We start from the raw sequence: 8,632 nt of genomic DNA on the forward strand, positions 1-8,632 counted from the left end.
GTCACCTCTAACACTATTGAAGCTCAGGGGATCTCTTTAACAAAATGACTCTAGCTAATTTGGTCTCTTTTAAAAACAACTATACACTATGTACAAGGAAAACATAAATTGTTTTTCTCTTGATTCCTCTTGATTGGCTTGTTGTAAATTGAATTCCTCTATTAGAGCAAGTGATCGTTTTCTAGCCAATGAAGGGATTATTTCCTTCTTTAGTAATGATTTAAATTTCCCCCAACATGTATGTTATTCTATTATACTTACTAGGGTAATCAACTATGCTTTACAATCCTGGCATTTTATGCCTCGACTATCACAATTAGTTGACTGTGTTGTATGAGGTACTTGACTATGTCTCACAATCAAGCCAATGTTGCTTGATAAACAACACAATACTTGGAAACCTTGGACATTCTTATTTAAGGGTTTGGAAACTCTTCCGTTGGCTTTAACATGTATTTTCCTAACGAAATCTTCTTATTTAAGCTTAGGGAATCCTAGGAACCAAACTTATTCAAGTTAATGGTTTCTAATATTGATTATAATGAGTTTAGTTTTGTTAAGCATATAGTGAGTGCACTATACAATTGATTACATGAAAATCCTAAGATACAAATACAAATTGAACATAGTTTGATGTAGTCTTCTTCTTGGTGAGACGTTATCCTCTTTGATTAGCTCCAAAAGCATTTGAGTTCTTTTGTATCCTTAATGCTTGAATTGCTTGCTCCTCAACTTGGAGAGATGATGATGGTATAAATGTCTTTGGAACACAAGCAACAAACTCAACAAAGGTTCCACTCATCTTTAATAGCATTCTAGCTTTTAATACATTTTTTACACAAAGAAACATACTAAAGATTTGCTACATACTTAGTTACACAATTAGTATTCTCAATGATTTTGTTATCATTAAAAGACATAAGGTTAACACAACTTATAGTTAATCAATTGGTATCATAAAAGAGGTAACCATGCAATTAAGTGGTATTTCATCAAAATTCGTGGGGCTGCTTTGATTGGTCAAAGCTCTTCCTTTACCATGACTTTCCCATATCATAGATTTTTCCAATTAGATATTAGAATGTATTTTCAATATAAATTTACATAACAATGTAAATAAAAACTTGTGTTTCTTTAAAGTGACATTATATGCTTATAATTAAATTAGAGTATTATAATAAAAACAAAGAGTTGTGAAAGATTATCTTATAATCTACTTTCTATAAATAGAGAATAAGAAAGGATTTGAAAAAGAGTCAATACAGTGTGGATCCGGATGTGCTCCTTATAGCATATCCCAATTGTGCATTGGAAACATCTCCCAATGAATAATAACATACAATCATCGGAGATGTTCCCGATGTGTGGCTACGAGTGTTCGCTTTGTATATGGAGCAAATCTGGATTAATACAATGCATCCTCTCTATACAGTTTGTTTCTATGTTCATAAAAGTTGGTAAAAATCAATGATACCAGAAGGACATGGTGCTGCAAGAGCTTTGACCAATCTAATAATATATAAATTTTTTTCTAAAGAAGTAATTAATTAATAGGTATTAGAGAATATTACTTACAAAAGTTGGAACTAATTGGTTCCCTATGGGGTGGGGTGTTTGACAATATAATTTTGCTGATGTGCAGCTGTTTTTGTTTTCAAATGCAAAACCAACCATGTTGCTCAACAGTAACACTCCTTGTATATGTTAATCACTATATTACCTATTATATACAAGAATATTTCATAGTAAACCATGGTTTTTAAAAACGAACCGGTGATTGAACCAGTCAGGGGTCCGGTTACCAGTTCGAACGGTTCGATTGTTCGATCCAAACGGCCGGCCGGTTCTAACAAAAAATAAATAAAAATTTAGAAAACGATCAATACCGTTCAAACGGTTCGAACAGTTAACCGGCCAGTTCAACGATTTACTGACCATCAACGGTTTTAGAGGAAAAACGATTTTAGAGGAAAACAGTGACCGGTTTCTAGTTTTTCTGGTCCGATTTTAAAAACAGTGTAGTAAACATCTCTCACCTATTTTGTATTCAAGAAGGTACTATATCAAGACAAACGTAGTTTTAGCCTTTTATGTCTAAAAAATTCTAGTCTCAATTCGTCTTCTAGATAATGAGAAAAAGAGATTCTACAATATATCACCAAAGAAATAATTTAATGCCTGCAGCCGATCACACCTAGAACAATATATAAGGAGAAAAAAGAACTAGACCCTGATACCCAGTGATGTGAGCACACAACAGGTGAAGTTAGATACTTTCCTCACCCAGACCTCATTCCAACCAAATTGATGTGAGATTGACTTGACTTGCACCTACCTAAGACAATGGAAAAAATTACACTACCGTAGTGCTAACGGTAAGCCGAGGAAATTAAACATATCACGGCCATGCCGTGACAGTCGGGCCATGACAATGGAAAAAATTTGCCCTCTCTCGTCAGTTATAAGTATACAAAAATCTCCGCTGGTTAGTGTCATTTTGGTTCCTGAGTTTTAAAATGCAATAATTTAGTATCTAAATTTTCAAAATGTGTCTGCCATTAAGTAGCTTCTTAATCAGCCGTTAAGTTCCATTTGAAAAAACAGAAATACCGTTAAATGGGCATTCTGTGGTGATTCCAACTTTTTTGAACAGAAGAGACAAGGATTTGAGACTTTATTTTTTGTTAACATTTGGATGATTGATAAAGAGAATTAGATGACACTTGAAGGGTATTTGTGTCTTTTCAAATGACACTTAACGGATGGTTAATGGATTGATTAATAGCAGTTACTAAAATGTTACTTTTAAAGTTGAGGGAAAAGTGGCACTACAACAAAAAATACAGAGTATTAATCTAGAATTTTCCCAAAAATATAAACTATAAAGCTAGATCCTCTCACCCATACGGCCATACGCCCAACTCAAGTCATCAGCGGCTCTCTTTGTTCAGAAGGATGTTCTCACTGCTGTATCTCATCTCTTGCTTCCTTCTCTTCTTTGATTCACCAACTCAAGCCTTTGATCCTTCAATTCCCACCAAGAACAATTTGTGCCTTAGCGACCAGACCTCGGCCTTGCTAAAACTAAAACACAGCTTCACTATAAACCCACTTGTCTCTTGGATTTCACCTTCTTCCAAGCTCCAGTCATGGAGGCCCAACAAAGACTGTTACTCCTGGGATGGTGTCACATGGGACCAGAGCACCGGCCATGTCATTGGGCTAGACCTGGCTAGCAGCCAGCTTTCAGGCTTTATCAATTCCAACAGTAGCCTCTTCCACCTTCATCACCTCCAAACACTCAGCCTTGCTAATAATGATTTCAACCTCTCAGCAATCCCATCCCGAATTGGTTCCCTCCCCCGTCTCACCCATCTAAACCTATCTCACTCAAGATTTTCTGGCCGAGTCCCACCAGAAATCTTGCAACTATCCAACCTGGTTTCTCTTGACCTCTCTGGCAATTACGCCCTGGAATTGGTAAACCCCTGCATCAGAGATCTTGCTCAAAACTCCCATTTTGCGACTCCGCCGCCTCGACAATCTGAATATGTCAGCACATGTCAACAACGACTGGTGTGAAGCCATATCCTTCAATCTGCCCAACCTCCGCGTGTTGGGCTTGTCCGGCTGTTCCTTGTCAGGTCCCATGGATGCGTCCCTTGTCAGGTCCCATGGATGCGTCCCTTCTGAACCTCCATTTCCTCTCCGAGCTAGATCTTAGCTCCAACCATTTCAATTGTGAAGTACCAAGTTTCTTGCAAAACCTCACTTCATTGGCAGTTCTCGGCCTCTCTGACTGTAGATTGTACGGTGAATTCCCAGAAAACATCTTGAAATTACCAAATCTACAGTTTATTGACGTATCATACAATTCACTCCTCAATGGTCAACTCCCACAATTCCATCCAGAAAGTTCCCTCAGAAGCCTGAGCGTCCAATACACGAAGTTCCATGGGAAGTTATCCAACTCTTTGGGAAACCTTAGGTTCTTGACTGAATTACATCTCGGGGGCTGTGATTTCTCCGGAACACTCCCGCCTTACCTAGCAAATCTTACCCAACTCGTGGTGTTGGACCTTTCATCTAATAGCATTAAAGGCCAAATCCCTTCATCCTATGAGAAAGCATTTCCAAATCTGGAGGAACTCGATCTTCAACATAATTCACTCGTGGGAGCCATCCATTCTTCCCTATTTTTCCTGCCATCACTAAGTTCTCTATACCTTAACGACAACCAGTTCACTTCCATACTTGATCAGCAACATAATGCAAACTACTCTTCTTCTTCTCTGTCCTACTTGCATCTGCAAAATAACCGGTTGAAGAGGACAATCCCAAGGTCACTGTTCCAACTCACATGGCTCATGCAACTCGATCTTTCTTCCAATGATTTCAACGGTGTGTTGGATTTCAGTATGTTTCAGAACCTGACACTTCTTACTGATCTCAACCTCTCAAACAATTCTAATTTGTCCATTAGGAGCAACCCTTCTAATAATTCTACCTTTCCCCAACTAATGTATTTCAATGCCAGTTTCTGCAACGTTCATGAATTCCCGGATTTTCTTAGGAATCAATTGAATTTGGAGATACTCCACCTTTCTGGAACTAAAATCCATGGGGAAATACCCAAATGGTTATGGAACTTGGGTTCGTCAAAAGACATTTGTCTCTCCCAGAACTTGCTAACTGGTCTTGAATTATCAATACCTTATCTTCCCTCAAACCCAATAATCAGTCTTGACCTTAACTCCAACAAGATCCAAGATCCAATACCGTTTCAGGATAACTCAGCCAATGAGGTAATATCAGCCGTCTTGGGAAACCTCAGCTTTCGTGTCATTAAGAACGCCATGTTCTTTTCAATTTCAGACAATAAGCTAACCGGGAAAACCCCTCCCTCCATTTGTGATGTGACTGAACTTAGAGTTCTTGATCTGTCCAATAACCAATTAAGTGGTCAGATTCCAGAATGTCTATCAAATTTTAGCCCACACCTATATGTACTGAATCTCGGGAGGAACAACTTTCATGGAGCCATTCCACAGGCTTTCACGAATGCTTGCCATCTCAGGTGGCTCAACTTGAATACCAATCATTTGGCTGGTCAAGTTCCAAAATCCTTGGTTAAATGTACAGACTTGGAGGTACTGGACCTCGGAGGAAACCAAATAAATGATACTTTTCCTCTCTGGTTGGGAAATCTCTCCCAACTAAAGGTTCTTGTTCTACACTCCAACAGCTTTCATGGTCTAATTGGAAGCCCTACAACAAATCGTGCCTTCCCCATGCTGCATATCATTGACCTCTCTTTCAACAATTTTACAGGAAACTTGCCATCAGAATATTTTAAATGTTTCAAGGCGATGATAACAATTCCCAGCAAGAACAAACATCAGATGGGTTATCTACATTCAACTCCTATTTCACTTTATACTCCTTACAATTATTATGTTTTTGGAATGCTACCGTTTGCCTCATATTACTCTGCGACATTGATTAACAAAGGAAGTCAAATTGACTATCCACAAATCCAAACTGTCTTCTCAATGATCGATCTCTCTCACAACAAATTCTATGGGGAGATTCCAGAAGTGATAGGGGATTTCAGTTCACTGCAAGTGCTCAACTTGTCTGGGAATTACCTTACAGGCCAAATTCCATCTTCGCTTGCACATCTAGCACGGCTTGATTCATTGGATCTCTCACTCAACAAACTGTCGGGAGAAATCCCTCCTGAGCTCACAATCTCACATCCCTAGAATTCTTGAACCTTTCATGGAACAACCTCACGGGAGTGATACCACAAGGTAGCCAATTTAATACTTTTGACAATGCTTCATACGAAGGTAACCTGGGACTATGTGGGGTTCCATTGTCAAGGAAATGTGGAGAAAGCAACTCAACAAGGGTGACAAAACAAATAGTGGACTCAGAAAGTATTGTTCTTGATTGGAAATTTGTATTAGCAGGATATGCTAGTGGAATGATAATTGGGGTTGTCATTGGGGGACAGGTACCATATTGGAGAATCGCTCAGCTCTATCAAATCAATGCTGGAAAGAGAAGACTTGGACAAAAGAAAGCATTAAGGATTGGAAGGAAAAATGAAAGAGGAGGATGAAGTTGTGGTTTATATATATATTTGGTTTTCTTTTCTTTCTATTTTCTATATTTATAGCTTTGTTTTATATATATATATATATCTAAGCCTTTCGTATGCTTTGCTAATTTGGCTACACAGTTTAAATTTGCGTTAGCCTTTTCGTTTAGCAGCCATGAATGTAACTAGATATAATTATTATCATACTTTTTTTTTTTTTGTGTTAGAAAATACTTCTGTAATTTATATTATTATGTGAATGAGAGAGTGTGTAACCTTTGTTTGCCTAAAATACCTCAATTTTTTTAATTTGGTTACTCTCTAATTGCAAGGACAAACATGTAATTTAAACAACCACTCTTCTCCTCATCTAAATCCCTATCATTATGTCTTATATTCAAGTTATTAACTTTCATTAATATTCATTTAATCCTATTCTTGACTAGAATACCCCTATTTTTGAATTTAATCACTCTATAATTGTGAGGGTACAAAATGTAATTTGAACTAATACATTTATTCTCATTCAATTCTCTATCATTAATTAAATCTTATATTTAGTTATTAGTTCTCATTCTTTCATTGAGTTTGATATTAATTTAGAGAAAAACAAGTGTAATAAAGAATAATTACTTTTAGGGCAAAATTTTTAAAGTACTCCTGAGTTTTAGAAAATTAACTAACTCTACCATTACTGTTTACACATTGTCTTAAAGTACCCCTAAGTTTTCTAGCAATTGACTAAACCCTCCCCTATCATTAGCGTCCGTTAATGTTCATTCATAATCCATTCACATGTGACACCACACGACGTATATAATTTTTTCAAAGCCCAATATTACCCTTTTTGTGGTTAATTTTTCCCTCTTTTATTCTTTAAAATTTCTTCTTCAGTGCTTGAAAATTTGAGTTCTTTGTAGAACTCCATTGATGCCTCTAACTGTAATAAAGGAACAAACGGTTCTCTTACAGTCGATTACTCAAGAGAACTTTTGGAATTATGATAACATAGAATTGTCATTGGGTTTTATTTTATACCAACTTTAACAAAATTTTTCAAACTTAATTGAAAGAAACCCAATTAAGATTAGGGAACATCTGTCACTCCACTTTTTTTAGGTTTGGGCATTAAAGCCCTTCGATGAAGGCATGGGCAACTCTGAAAACGTCTATAGAGTTGAAGCATCTCCAAGATGCCACTCTCCGAAGTGTAATTTGGAGAGTGGGTTGTGCAGGTTCTAAAGTTGTAATTTGCCGTCAGTTGATTGGGTTGTACAAGTTTGCATAACACGTAAGTAATTAATACCAATACCAACTTATCCATTGGGGTATTGAAGCAGTGATGTGGCTTTCAATCTGGCTTAGCCTTCAAGTTCTACAAATGTAGGCTTTCTAACAAACTCATTGTGATGTTGGAATGGTACACCACCTTTTTTTTTTCTACCCATTTGATTCCCAGTAAAAAAAAAAATGAAAGCTCATCTCTTTGGTTATTGCATCTTCACATTCCTTCCTCTCCAATCAAAATGAAAACCTCATCTATGAATTCCAACAAGGTATCAAATGTTTCATTTTGAAAAATTTAAAGAAGAATGATGGATAAAATAGTCTTTTTCATCTTTCTATTAATAGACACTAACGGAAAGGAGGATTTAGTCAATTGTCATAAAACTTAAGTGTACTTTAAAGCAATATGTAAACACTAGGGGTAGAGTTAGTAAATTTCCTAAAACTTAGAGGTACTTTAAGAAATTTGCCATTACTTTTATTTATGATAGAAATTCTATACAAATTTAAAGCCACAATAAAAATGGAGATGTTTTCCTATTTGGTGGTGAGTCAACAATTCAACCTTTTTGGGACAAATGTGTAAATCCTTGATAGGCCTATCAATGATACCCGAAACTCCATGGCTCAATCTGACTTCTAATCCAATTATCCCAAATTTGGATAATGTGTTTACATAATCGAATAGGGATTTAGGTTTGACTCCATTTTATCTGATTAAAATCAAAATCCAATTATATTATAATACTTGTTGATTTTAATATAAAAAAATTATATAATTATATTTAAAATTCTAAAAAAATATATTTTTATATTATATTATATATGAATTTATATATATATATAGATATATAATAAACTCAGTATGTTATATTTATATTAATTTATTATATATAAGTAATGCCCATCTCCATGGACAAAATAACTTTTCCACCTGTGGAGGGTTAGGCTCAGTTTGGAAAAAATACAAATGCAAATATGTATAGTATAAATACATACAAAATAATACAAAATACAAGGTTTTGCACTCTACATATTTGTATTTGTACTCCTACCAAACTGAGCCTTAAGGAATTGCCAAAACATTATCCAACAAAATTGTCCCTTCTCGTAATGAAATTTATAAGTAAAATGGTTGATTATTTAACTTATTTAAATAAAATTTATGATCAAAAGAATACAGCACAAATAAACTTATTCGGATAAGTGTTTCCCCGGTAAGAAAATGACTGACCGAAA

General features: G+C 35.8%; 1 pseudogene; it reads left to right on the forward strand.

Annotated features, from left to right (window-relative positions):
* The first annotated feature begins 3,653 nt into the window (after window positions 1-3,653).
* Window positions 3,654-6,127, forward strand: LOC148865277 (receptor-like protein 6; annotated as a pseudogene).
* Window positions 6,128-8,632: the final 2,505 nt, after the last annotated feature.

The sequence above is a fragment of the Nelumbo lutea genome, chromosome 3 (genome assembly GCF_056320005.1).
Source record: "Nelumbo lutea isolate HS-2025 chromosome 3, American lotus-T2T, whole genome shotgun sequence".
In the NCBI taxonomy this organism is placed as follows: domain Eukaryota; kingdom Viridiplantae; phylum Streptophyta; class Magnoliopsida; order Proteales; family Nelumbonaceae; genus Nelumbo; species Nelumbo lutea.